Below are 14,330 nucleotides of genomic sequence, written 5' to 3'. Positions count from 1 at the left end.
TTTTCCTGGTGATGTCCCATGTAGAGTTGGGTTTTTAGGTTCTGCTTGCTCGTTTTGCAGTACTGAGCACAAGTTAAGGAGGTTTATAGGTTGCTCCTCTCTTGTAGTGGCTACATAATTAGGCGGTCGCTCAATACTTTAGGTAGGCTGCTTGGTAGAGCCGTTCACTACTCAAGATGAAATTAACTTTGTGGCCACCACAAGAAGAACATGTGTGCGTCCCAGCCAGAACACACTCAAACATGCCACCTGTTATATTCCATTCCAGAGACCACCAGCAAGCTGATGACCTGACTAGCAGCATGTATGGCTTGGTGGCTTATTAAGGGTATTAAGTTTATTATTTAATTATTCACTCTTCCACTCTGGAGCCCAGAGAATACAACAAAACCATCCAAAAGTCCCAGCTACTGATATCCCTGTGTGATGTTATAATAGGAGAATCAAAGCCAGTGTCTGATGGGGGCCCAGTAGCAAAGATAACCATATGGAGTCCTAAATGAAGTCTTGACTATATATCTTTGAAAACCAGGTTTCTTTCCTCAAAGTTTGTGAGCACCTATAATATATTGCTACGGGACTTCTAATTCAGCCCTTAAAGCCTTAGATGACTGAGCAGTTCTTATCTGAATCTAGAAAGTACCAGTGATTTATTTATTTCATTAGCGTTGTTACTTGGTAAATAACAGGGGTCAAAAGCAACTTCAACTGCGCTTGAGCTCCAAAATCATCCATTGTTATCTCCTGTTATTTCCACTGTTAGCTTGGGATTGAGTTATAGAACTTCCCGGAGGGCCTGGGACATGTTTTTTCAGGATACATCATATTATTAAGGGTAAATGTGAATAAATAAAGATGGATATAAATGAAACAAACAACACTGTGTCAATAAGATTTGTAGTGAGGAGATTATTTTTGGCACAATTTAAGGCCTGAGAAGATAAGACAAGGTCACTGTCATCATGTGCTCTTGCATTTTCTTCTTTCTACCACCCATAGGGCTGTTATATATGAGAGCAAATGGGCACACATTCTCTTGTTTGGTCGGATACCGTCTATGGCCATCTTTAGGCACCGTTTTTACAATATGGAGGAAAACAAAAATGCTTCCAGGAAGCTCCTCGTTGTGACTCAAGTCTTGGTGGCCCATGTGAGCCAAATATGTATGGAAACACTCATGCTGACAACTCCTCTACTTCTCTGATTATCTTGGGATCCTCCAGAAGACTTGCCTTGTTCTGGTTCTGTGTTCCTGTTATGACCCAGTCTGACCCTCTATTATCTCCACCTGCTTCAACTTGACCTGATTATACAATCTGAACTTGTTCTTCCTGCTTCTGATCCTGACCTGTTTGACTCATCCTTGGATACCAACATGAATACCTACTACTCCCCCTGTTTATTAGACCCTGCTAAACCCTTGGATGAACCCTGTTTTTTTGCCAATTGCAATCAACAAAAGAAGGGTATCACCAGAACCAGATATTGCCTGAAGCTTAAAAGCCCAGCAGTAAGCCATACTAAAGGAAAGGTTAAGCAAGTACCTTCTACATGGTTTTTATGAAAATGGCAAATTTAGTGAAGACCCTGGAAAATAAATAAATGCACCCTACGGGCCAGGGGAAAGGCACTGTTGAATGATAATCAATGGTTAATCAAATAACCAATGGAAATCTTTCTGGGTCAGATATCAAATGATATGTCAGCCGTCACCCCATGAAGACTTTGCTTGCTCCTGTGTCTGGGAAGTCCCCTGCCAAAAAGAATGTTCTAATGGACGATAAAGTAACAGCATTAACGGCAAATGAAAACCAATTCCCCGGTCTTTGAGACATGAAAAAAGGAAGGACAGTTACGCTCACCGCCTGTCTGCATTTGATATTGTCACTCAATACAGCCTCCAGTAACGGGAATATTGCTGTCTGCACACTTAAATCACATTCCACAGATGACTGCCCCACATATCGGAAATAACTCTTCTAAAAGCTGGCAGTGGTCATGTGATGTCCGATATTTATGAAGACATAATGGGTTTAGGGGGGTTTTAGTGCACCGAATTTCTAGTAGAGCCGAAGAAACTCAGGAACTGTGATAGGAACCCTGATATTCAGGTCATTTTGAGTTGCCTCCCTCCAGTTAAACCTAGAAATGCAATTTTGGGGACAAAGGTAACAGCCTGGGATAGGTATCACTTTGGGATATCTTGGGCTACATTTATAAGCAAACAGGTTACTTAGATAATGTATGGCCGACCCTTGGAGTACCCCCAATGAGAATCCCATCTACTGCTAATGAAGCAAAGATTTCTGGTTGCCTCTATAAGTGTTTCTGGATTAGTGTATAATTGTAATTGGCCTGGCGACTATTTGACTGAGACTCTCGTAAAGAATCTTTCTGACTGGAGAAGTAAAAAACCTGAACAAATTGGAGCAAGACGAAACCGTGACAGGTGCTATCCCTCACGTCTAGAAACACTCAAGATGAAGGGATTAGGGTTAATCTATCCTTATCTGTCCCAGAATTAGGACTATTCCTGGCACTGGCACGGCTGGATATCAGATCGTCCTCGTTTTATATGAGGTCTGCATTCTTTTCTCTGCTCAGTCTTCCTCCAACAAATGTCCTTCATAGAACTTCAGCACGGCTATTGTGCTTCTCCCAAGTGTTTACTTGCGTCTCTGATCTTTGGGAGGCTCCTTCAGCTCCAGGCAGGAATTTCACACGTGGGAACAAGGAGTTTGTAGGGAGCTCGGCCATCAACGCACAAGCACGTACTTTGGTTATTGTAGATAGAAATAATCTTTCAATGTTTACGGAACATAAATGCTGGTGTAAAGAACTAATCAAAGAATGGAATAGCCAAATAAAATGTTATAGAAATGTCTGTGGACCTTTTGGGTTTAAGCTCCTATCAACTGCCACGTGCCCCAATGACATCAAAAGAAGATAATACATTTATCAGAGCATTGCCATGTTCTTCATAATGTTGGGGTCCTGGTAATAAATATCAAGGGTAATAAACAAGTGTACCCCCCACAAGTTTACAGATATAGTTCCAGGGGTACCCAGGGTACAAATAAGCACTCACCCCAAATCTCCCCCTAACTGGCCTTCAGGCTGGGCCCCCTTAGCTCATAACAAGGTTACAGATATATAGAAACATTGGGGTAACAGTCACCCTGCTATAGTTCCAGGGGTACCCAGGGTACAAATACGCACTCACCCCAAATCTCCTCCTAACTGGCCTTCAGACTGGGCCCCCTTAGCTCATGACAAGGTTACAGATATATAGAAACATTGGGGTGTCACCCTGCTATAGTTCCAGGGGTACCCATGGTACAAATAAGCACTCACCCCAAATCTCCTCCTAACTGGAATTCAGACTGGGCCCCCTTAGCTCATAACAATGTTACAGATATATAGAAACATTGGGGTAACAGTCACCCTGCTATAGTTCCAGGGGTACCCAGGGTACAAATAAGCACTCACCCCAAATCTCCCCCTAACTGACCTTCAGACTGGGCCCCCTTAGCTCATAACAAGGTTACAGATATATAGAAACATTGGGGTGTCACCCTGCTATAGTTCCAGGGGTACCCAGGGTACAAATAAACACTCACCCCAAATCTCCCCCTAACTGACCTTCAGACTGGGCCCCCTTAGCTCATAACAAGGTTACAGATATATAGAAACATTGGGGTAACAGTCATCCTGCTATAGTTCCAGGGGTACCCAGGGCACAAATAAACACTCACCCCAAATCTCCCCCTAACTAACCTTCAGACTGGGCCCCCTTAGCTCATAACAAGGTTACAGATATATAGAAACATTGGGGTGTCACCCTGCTATAGTTCCAGGGGTACCCAGGGTACAAATAAGCACTCACCCCAAATCTCCCCCTAACTGGCCTTCAGGCTGGGCCCCCTTAGCTCATAACAAGGTTACAGATATATAGAAACATTGGGGTGTCACCCTGCTATAGTTCCAGGGGTGCCCAGGGCACAAATAATCACTCACCCCAAATCTCCCCCTAACTGACCTTCAGACTGGGCCCCCTTAGCTCATAACAAGGTTACAGATATACAATACAGCTGTATGGTTGATAGAAGTAAATATACTTTATTTATACTTTCATAACATTTTCCATGCTGAACCCCTCTGCTCTTCCCATGCCACTATCACAGATAAAAGACAAACCCAGGAGAGAAGTATCTATTACATTAGAGGGATGATACATAATGTTAGTGCTGTTTTTCACAATAGGTGGGATGTACAGTGTTAAAAGTGATATTTTCAGCCATGAATTAATAACAGTATTTTTCCCTGGACCCTCTAGTTCTGCTGTGTAATGTTCCCCTGCTCTGCGCAGCACCATTGGCCTAGTGGGAGAATAGAACTCTACAGCTGGAATTCTTTCCCACACACGGTCCAGGCGTCAGTCCTCCGGGCCACCATACTTCCCAGCAGAAAATGTCAGGGTGACAAAGAATACTGTGACATCTTCCCTCTAAATGGCTCTGCATCTGGGAATTTGGAGTATTTTAAGCCAAAGTTATTTTAGAGATGTGATTGCCTGAGGCCTGTCTGTGTCCAGCCTGTGGGAGAAGATACCTATTTGTTCTCTATTGAGACACAGCCACATGGAAATGAATAGATTGGGGGAATATGTAAGTGTCTATAGTTTATATCTGCCTAAATCAGTGCTCCCATCAGGAGGATAAAGGGGGTGCTGTAGTGAGGGGCCCCGCGAGACACAAAACCTTTTTTGCACCAAGGACCAGTTTCAAGCAAAGTCATTTTTATGAGAACGGGGGGAGCGCATTTCAGGCTTATCAAAAAAAAAAAAACCTGTCCAAACATTATTTTGGTCCTTGTTGCGATCAGTAGAAAGCTTCCTGGGCTTCGCACCTCTGTTGACATGGGATTGCAGGTAATTGGGGACGTTTTTGTTGTCTTTAGAGCTATTATAGACTGCAGCGGGGACCAGAGGCGGCCCAGTTGGGCACAACCAGCGTCCTGGTGGTTGGGGACCCCCAGTGTCGGACTGGGACACCAGGGGCCACCCAAAAAACCTTAGACCAGGGGCCCACACAGGTACAATTAACATTCCATTTGTATCTCTCTCTCTATGTGACGTCACAGCACCAACATGAAGAAGGAAAAAATCAATATATACACGTTTTTGCTGTTGTTATTATTATGTTTTATATCAGGAGCTGAAAGTGTCACCTTTTCTGTACAGAGAGATCCCATAAAACTATGGCAGCATAGGTATTCCCTGTACTAAGCACAATTCAGCAGGAACAGTCCCCTAAGTTTGCTCATAGTCTGTACAGAGAGATCCCATAAAACTATGGCAGCATAGGTATTCCCTGTACTAAGCACAATTCAGCAGGAACAGCCCCTAAGTTTGCTCATAGTCTGTACAGAGAGATCCCATAAAACTATGGCAGCATAGGTATTTCCCTGTACTAAGCACAATTCAGCAGGAACAGCCCCTAAGTTTGCTCATAGTCTGTACAGAGAGATCCCATAAAACTATGGCAGCATAGGTATTCCCTGTACTAAGCACAATTCAGCAGGAACAGCCCCTAAGTTTGCTCATAGTCTATACAGAGAGATCCCATAAAACTATGGCAGCATAGGTAATTCCCTGTACTAAGCACAATTCAGCCGGAACAGTCCCCTAAGTTTGCTCATAGTCTGTACAGAGAGATCCCATAAAACTATGGCAGCATAGGTATTCCTCTGTACTAAGCACAATTCAGCAGGAACAGTCCCTAAGTTTGCTCATAGTCTGTACAGAGAGATCCCATAAAACTATGGCAGCATAGGTATTCCCTGTACTAAGCACAATTCAGCATTAAATTTGTTGCCTTCCAGAGTATTTGTTTCTTAGACGGGGGGTCAGTGACCCCTATTTGAAAGCTGGAAACAGTCAGAAGAAGGAGGCAAATACAGATACAGGATACATTTTTCCCTAAACCCATTATCCAGAAAGCTTCAAATTACGGAAAGGTCGTCTCCCATAAGTTTTATCCAATTAATCCACATTTTAAAAACTGATTTTTAATATATATTATTTTCTCCTTAATAATAAAACAGCAATTTCTACTTGATCCCAACTAAGATATAATTAATCCTTATTGGAAGCAAAACCAGCCTATTGGGATTATTTAATGTTTACATGATTTTCTAGTAGACTTAATGAATGAAAATCCATATTACAGAAAGATCCTTTATCCGGAAAACCCCAGGTCCTGAGCATTTTGGATAACAGGTCCCATACCTTTAACTAAAAAAGCTAAAAAAAATCCCGTCAGATCAAGAGCCGCATTGATTGGTTGATGTGGTCCAAGATCCGACTGCCCGTATTCTCCTCACACTGACAGTTGGGTGCCCGACATTTCCCACTTCAGTGATCTCTGAATGTACGAGCAGTTTAAGGAAAGTCTTGGGATCCCTTTAGTTATAACCTGAGTCTCCAGCTGTAGCTAATGAAGTAAAAAAGTAATTGGCTTCACTGCACAATAATAAAAATATATAGCAGGCGAATGAGCTGATTTGGGATTTATGGGGTGCTGGAAGCGGCCAATTCCTTCCTCTCAGCCCTCGGGGTGTAGCTGACTTATTCTCTGTAAAATAAAGCAGGAATTAAACCCACAATGAGCAGAGACAAGTCCAGCCAAACCTTCCAGACCTAGAATATTTTTCATACAGATTCCGGGGTCCTGCAATGACCTTGCTCAACCCTCAATAACCCAAGGGTGCAATACCTCCATCCACCAGCAGGTGATGCTCTACTCACTGTGGTTATAATGTACTGCTGCTCCGCCTCTGGTCTGAATAACCCAATCACCAAGGCAAAAAGGTAGTCTATAGCTTTAAGTTCTGACCAGGGCTGTAAAGGTACAGTATATAGAGTTTTCTCCCCAATCATATTCCCTGTGGGGCTGAATAACCATTAGGAAATGATCTGATTTGCTCAAATAAACAGCATCGGTTGATATTAGTTGTCGGGAGGATGCCGAAGCCATTCCTAAAAGTGTTTTAAAGGGGAAGTTAAAGGGGTGGTTCAACTTTCGGTTCATTTTTAGTATGCTATAGAATGGCCAATTCTAAGCAACTTTCCAATTGGTCTTTATTATTTATTTTTTAGTGGTTTTAAAGGAGAAGGAAAGGTTAAAAGTAAGTAAGCCTTATCAGAAAGGTCTATATAAATACACCAGTAATCCCTCAATGCTGCTCTGAGTCCTCTGTCAAAAGAAACAGCACATTTTTTTCCTTCTATTGTGTACTCATGGGCTTCTGTATCAGACTAACTGTTTTCAGCTTAAACCTCCAGGGCTAGGGCTTGAGCATGCTCAGTTTGCTTCTCTCTCCCCCTGCTGTAATCTGAGCCCAGAGCTATGAGTCAGCAGGGAGAGACTCAGGCAGGAAGTGATGTCACACCAGGTAATATGGCAGCTGCTATCCTATAAAATTACAGAGCTTCAAGAGCTTTTAAAACAGAATAAATATAGCATTCCAGCTTGCACTATTGCAGCTAATCTATTCGCAATAAAATGCCTCCGTAGCTTTCCTTGTCCTTTAAATTATTTGCCTTTTTCTTCTTATTCTTTCCACCTTTCAAATGGGGGTCACTGACCCCATCTATAGAACGAATGCTCTGTAAAGCTTCAAATGTATTGCGATTGCTACTTTCTAGGCAGCTCCTCTCCTATTCATATTCCAGTCTCTTATTCAAATCAATGCATGGTTGCTAGGGGAATTGGAACTCTAGCAACCAGATTGCTGAAACCGCAAACTAGTAAGCTGCTGCATAAACATTTAAATAACTCAAAAACCGGAAATAATAAAAAATGAAAACCAATTGCAAATAGTCTCAGAATATCACTGTCTACATCAGACTAACGGTTAATGTAAAGGTGAACAACTCCTTTTAGCTCAACATCATGTCGACAGGTAATAGTCTTAAACAATTTGCAATTGGTCGTCACTTTAATTCTGTTAACTGGTTTCCATTCCCCCATGTATTGTGGGTAACTGGGCAACAGAACTTTGCTCTATTGAGCACTCGAGTCTCTCCAGGCTTCAGAAATCAGCCGCTCACTATTTATACAACCCAACCTTCTATTAATGGCAGATTACAGCAAAAATCTCTCTGTGTAACCCATTCCCTGCCATACTAGGACTAGGACAGATCTTGAGTAACCGCTCAAGGTCTGTACAAGACCTGAAATATTAAATAATTAATTAAATAAATATTGGGAGCACCCCACCAGGGGCGTAACTACAGAGGAAGCAGACCCTGCAGGTGCAGGGGGGCCCAGGAGGTACAGGGGGCCCATGAGGCTCTCCTTGATGAGCAATTTGAACATATATTGGTAAAACAGGACAAACACTGGATATGTTGGGGGCCCTAAAATTTATTTAATGTGGGGCCCAGCAACATCTAGTTACGCCACTGCACCCCACTTTCAACAGGTACAGACTCCTCTATGTATTTGTTTATTGGATGCACTGGCACAAGGTGTAAAGGGCCAAACACGGACTAAATGTCAGATTGGAGAGGTGCGAACTTGCTAATATTATTAAAGGGATCCTGTCATGGGAAAACATGTTTTTTTCAAAACACATCAGTTAATAGAGCTACTCCAGCAGTATTCTGCACTGAAATCCGTTTCTCAAAAGAGCAAACAGATTTTTTTATATTCAATTTTGAAATCTGACATGGGGCTAGACATTTTGTCAATTTCCCAGCTGCCCCTGGTCATGTGACTTGTGCCTGCACTTTAGGAGAGAAATGCTTTCTGGCAGGCTGCTGTTTTTCCTTCTCAATGTAACTGAATGTGTCTCAGTGGGACATGGGTTTTTACTATTGAGTGTTGTTCTTAGATCTACCAGGCAGCTGTTATCTTGTGTTAGGGAGCTGCTATCTGGTTACCTTCCCATTGTTCTTTTGTTTGGCTGCTGGGGGGAAAAGGGAGTGGATGTGATATCACTCCAACTTGCAGTACAGCAGTAAAGAGTGATTGAAGTTTATCAGAGCACAAATCACATGACTTGGGGTAGCTGGGAAATTGACAATATGTCTAGCCCCATGTCAGATTTCAAAATTAAATATAAAAAATTCTGTTTGCTCTTTTAAGAAATGGATTTCAGTGCAAAATTCTGCTGGAGCAGCACTATTAACTGATTCATTTTGAAAATGTTTTTTTTCCCATGACAGTATCCCTTTAAATGAAAATTTGGGAGATTTTAGGCCATGCTCAGTGAATGTAACAAGAATTGCACTGGGTGGACAAGAGAGACACAAGGTTCGGGTGCAGTGACTGGGGGGTTACATATGGAATGTGACAGTTAGAGGTAATGGAAGATCACCACTGGGGGTGCGTGAGAGGAGAGAGGGAGTGGCTAACTACTTGCAGATCCAATAGCGGGGGCATCAAAGTGTCAGATCAAGTGATACAAGTAATATTAATAGTAAATATAGTAATTCTGCTGCTTGTTGAGCTGAGGATACTGGGAGTTATAGTTTGTAGCAGGCTAAAGTCTGTTTCAGATCTCACGGTTAAACCATTAAAAGCATTAGGGGTTAAACAACAAGTTCTCAAGTCCCAGACTCCCAGCACCCGAGTGTCAGGTTGGAAAAGGCAGTGAATAAAGACTGGGGCTTGTGCCTCTCGGAGTTAATTATCTGTTCTGATTAGAAGAGGGGCCCCCCATGTTCTCTCTGATTAGCGACACTTATCCCTCCTGCCTGTCGCGCATTTCTAATGGGAAAATAAGAAACAGCTCAGGAAACGTTAAGTACAATGTTTTATATAATCCTCTATATACTATATATAATAATCCTCTAAACTTCTTGTTTGGAACATTAACGATTCCACCAGTCATAGAATTGAACATGCGAGAGAGATATAACCCCCCAACCATTACCAAAATGACCAAAACCAACAAGAGTTTGGAGGAACAGACTTATAATAAAATCTGACTCACTGTTACTGTGTTATACGTATACATAAATACCATATCTCTACTATACCTGGTGGGATATCAGATATAAAAGTAACAGTGGATAATAGTCTCTGGGAAGGGAGTGTGACTGTGGGATAGCAGGTATAGTAGGGAGAGATGGTGTCTATAGTAACAGTGGATAATAGTCTCTGGGAAGGGAGTGTGACTGTGGGATAGCAGGTATAGTAGGGAGAGATGGTGCCTATAGTAACAGTGGAATAATAGTCTCTGGGAAGGGAGTGTGACTGTGGGATAGCAGGTATAGTAGGGAGAGATGTGCCTATAGTAACAGTGGATAATAGTCTCTGGGAAGGGAGTGTGACTGTGGGATAGCAGGTATAGTAGGGAGAGATGGTGTCTATAGTAACAGTGGATAATAGTCTCTGGGAAGGGAGTGTGACTGTGGGATAGCAGGTATAGTAGGGAGAGATGTGCCTATAGTAACAGTGGATAATAGTCTCTGGGAAGGGAGTGTGACTGTGGGATAGCAGGTATAGTAGGGAGAGATGGTGCCTATAGTAACAGTGGAATAATAGTCTCTGGGAAGGGAGTGTGACTGTGGGATAGCAGGTATAGTAGGGAGAGATGGTGTCTATAGTAACAGTGGATAATAGTCTCTGGGAAGGGAGTGTGACTGTGGGATAGCAGGTATAGTAGGGAGAGATGGTGCCTATAGTAACAGTGGATAATAGTCTCTGGGAAGGGAGTGTGACTGTGGGATAGCAGGTATAGTAGGGAGAGATGGTGCCTATAGTAACAGTGGATAATAGTCTCTGGGAAGGGAGTGTGACTGTGGGATAGCAGGTATAGTAGGGAGAGATGGTGCCTATAGTAACAGTGGATAATAGTCTCTGGGAAGGGAGTGTGACTGTGGGATAGCAGGTATAGTAGGGAGAGATGGTGTCTATAGTAACAGTGGGATAATAGTCTCTGGGAATGGAGTGTGACTGTGGGATAGCAGGTATAGTAGGGAGAGATGGTGCCTATAGTAACAGTGGAATAATAGTCTCTGGGAAGGGAGTGTGACTGTGGGATAGCAGGTATAGTAGGGAGAGATGGTGTCTATAGTAACAGTGGATAATAGTCTCTGGGAAAGGGAGTGTGACTGTGGGATAGCAGGTATAGTAGGGAGAGATGGTGCCTATAGTAACAGTGGAATAATAGTCTCTGGGAAGGGAGTGTGACTGTGGGATAGCAGGTATAGTAGGGAGAGATGTGCCTATAGTAACAGTGGATAATAGTCTCTGGGAAGGGAGTGTGACTGTGGGATAGCAGGTATAGTAGGGAGAGATGGTGCCTATAGTAACAGTGGATAATAGTCTCTGGGAAGGGAGTGTGACTGTGGGATAGCAGGTATAGTAGGGAGAGATGGTGCTATAGTAACAGTGGATAATGTCTCTGGGAAGGGAGTGTGACTGTGGGATAGCAGGTATAGTAGGGAGAGATGGTTCTATAGTAACAGTGGATAATAGTCTCTGGGAAGGGAGTGTGACTGTGGGATAGCAGGTATAGTAGGGAGAGATGGTGCCTATAGTAACAGTGGATAATAGTCTCTGGGAAGGGAGTGTGACTGTGGGATAGCAGGTATAGTAGGGAGAGATGGTGTCCTATAGTAACAGTGGATAATAGTCTCTGGGAAGGGAGTGTGACTGTGGGATAGCAGGTATAGTAGGGAGAGATGGTGCCTATAGTAACAGTGGATAATAGTCTCTGGGAAGGGAAGTGTGACTGTGGGATAGCAGGTATAAGTAGGGAGAGATGGTTGTCTATAGTAACAGTGGATAATAGTCTCTGGGAAGGGAGTGTGACTGTGGGATAGCAGGTATAGTAGGGAGAGATGGTGTCTATAGTAACAGTGGATAATAGTCTCTGGAAGGGAGTGTGACTGTGGGATAGCAGGTATAGTAGGGAGAGATGGTGCCTATAGTAACAGTGGATAATAGTCTCTGGGAAGGGAGTGTGACTGTGGGATAGCAGGTATAGTAGGGAGAGATGGTGTCTATAGTAACAGTGGGATAATAGCCTCTGGGAAGGGAGTGTGACTGTGGGATAACAGGTATAGTAGGAGAGATGGTGCCTATAGTAACAGTGGATAATAGTCTCTGGGAAGGGAGTGTGACTGTGGGATAGCAGGTATAGTAGGGAGAGATGGTGTCTATAGTAACAGTGGATAATAGTCTCTGGGAAGGGATGTGACTGTGGGATAGCAGGTATAGTGGAATGGACTGTGGGATAGCAGGTTATAGTAGGGAGAGATGGTGCGTATAGTAACAGTGGATAATAGTCTCTGGGAAGTAGGAGGTAAATTTCATATCAATCCTATAGTAAATGCTAAAGTAAGACTCCCGGCACACAGTGATAGTGTAAAGCTCAGTAAATATCATGGCTATATAAATAAAGGATAATAATAAGTAATGACTTTTTAATCTTTTAATTACACCTCCCTTATCAAAACACTGGCATTTTCTCTTTCTCTGCAGTTGATCATTAACTGAGCCACATGTGACCCTGAGTTGTCACAAGCCCAAATGATGGAAAATCAAAATACAGTTTTTTTTACAACCTCCCATAAAAGCAGAAGTCGTTGGGTCGGTGCCATAAAGAAAGGCTCAATTATGGCTCAAGGTGAAGATAATGAGAGAGAGCAGAGAGTTAGGGGAAGTAGGAGACATGGGAAAGATACAGAGTGTGTATATGATTCATTCACAATGTCACCTGTATGGACTTTATTCCCGGTCTCACAGAGTTCAGACAGGAGATAGTTACAGTGCAGAGGGGGATTCCTTCGAGGGAGAATAAAGACTCACATGGAGCTGGAGTTTTCAGTGGAGAACTGGATACATTTACCATTAGAGTACAAATGATTCACAAGGCTATAGATACCACAGGGATGTTTTCTACTTATCTGTTTTTCTATTTATCTCTCTGTTTATCAGCCTCATCAGTCTTGTTATCTCTCCTGTTATCTTTCCACTGACTTTGCACATATCTGTTATACATCTATTATCTCTTATACAGCTTCTATCTATTTATCTCCCTTTCTAGCTGTCAGCTGTCTATCTATCTATCATCTATCTATCTATCTATCTATCTATCTATTATCTATCTATCTATCTATCATTCATCTATCTATCTATCTATCTATCTATCATTCATCTATCTATCTATCTATCTATCTATCTATCTATCTATCTATCATTCATCTATCTATCTATCTATCTATCATACTCTAATCATATCTATCATATCTATCCTATCTATCATATCTATCATATCTATCTCGTATCTATCTATCTATATATCTATCTATCTATCATATTCTATCGAATCTATCTATCCATCTATCCATCTATCTATCTATATCTATCATCTATCTATCATCTATCTATCTATCTATCTATCTATCTATCTATCCATCTATCCTATCCATATCTATCTATCTATCTATCTATTCCATCTATCTATCATCTATCCTATCTATCTATCTATCATCTATCTATCCATCTATCCATCTATCTATCATCTATCATTCTATCAATCATCTATCTATCTATCCAATCTATCTATCCATCTATCCATCTATCCATCTATCCATCCATCTATCCATCTATCCATCTATCCATCTATCCATCTATCCATCTATCCATCTATCCATCTATCTATCTATCATTCATCTATCTATCTATCTATCTATCTATCCATCTATCCATCTATCCATCTATCCATCCATCCATCCATCCATCCATCCATCTATCCATCTATCCATCTATCCATCTATCCATCTATCCATCTATCCATCTAACCATCTATCCATCTATCCATCTATCCATCTATCCATCTATCCATCTATCCATCTATCCATCTATCTATCATCTATCCATCTATCAATTCATCTATCTATCATCTATCTATCTATCTACCATCAATCTATCTATCATCTATCTATCTATCTATCTATCTATCTATCTATCTATCTATCTATCTATCTATCATCTATCTATCTATCTATCTCTCTATCTCTCTATCATCTAGCTATCTGTCATCTATCCATCTATCTATCTATCTATCTATCTATCTATCTATCTATCTATCCATCTATCCATCTATCCATCTATCCATCCATCTATCCATCTATCCATCTATCCATCTATCCATCTATCCATCTATCTATCTATCCATCTATCTATCCATCTATCAATCCATCTATCTATCATCTATCTATCTATCTACCATCAATCTATCTATCATCTTTCTATCTATCTATCTATCCATCTATCTATCTATCTATCATCTATCTATCTATCTATCTA

The 14,330-nt window shown here is 41.7% G+C and overlaps 1 protein-coding gene across 1 annotated transcript in view; it reads right to left on the bottom strand.

Moving 5' to 3' along the window:
- The window catches only part of pth1r.S (parathyroid hormone 1 receptor S homeolog), a 186,983-nt gene that overhangs the window by 170,073 nt on the left and 2,580 nt on the right, over positions 1-14,330 (bottom strand). The window lies entirely within an intron of this gene.

This window comes from Xenopus laevis, chromosome 6S (genome assembly GCF_017654675.1).
Source record: "Xenopus laevis strain J_2021 chromosome 6S, Xenopus_laevis_v10.1, whole genome shotgun sequence".
NCBI classification, from domain to species: domain Eukaryota; kingdom Metazoa; phylum Chordata; class Amphibia; order Anura; family Pipidae; genus Xenopus; species Xenopus laevis.
The sequence above is the reverse complement of the archived record's forward strand: the minus strand, read 5'-3'. Positions and strand labels throughout refer to the sequence as shown.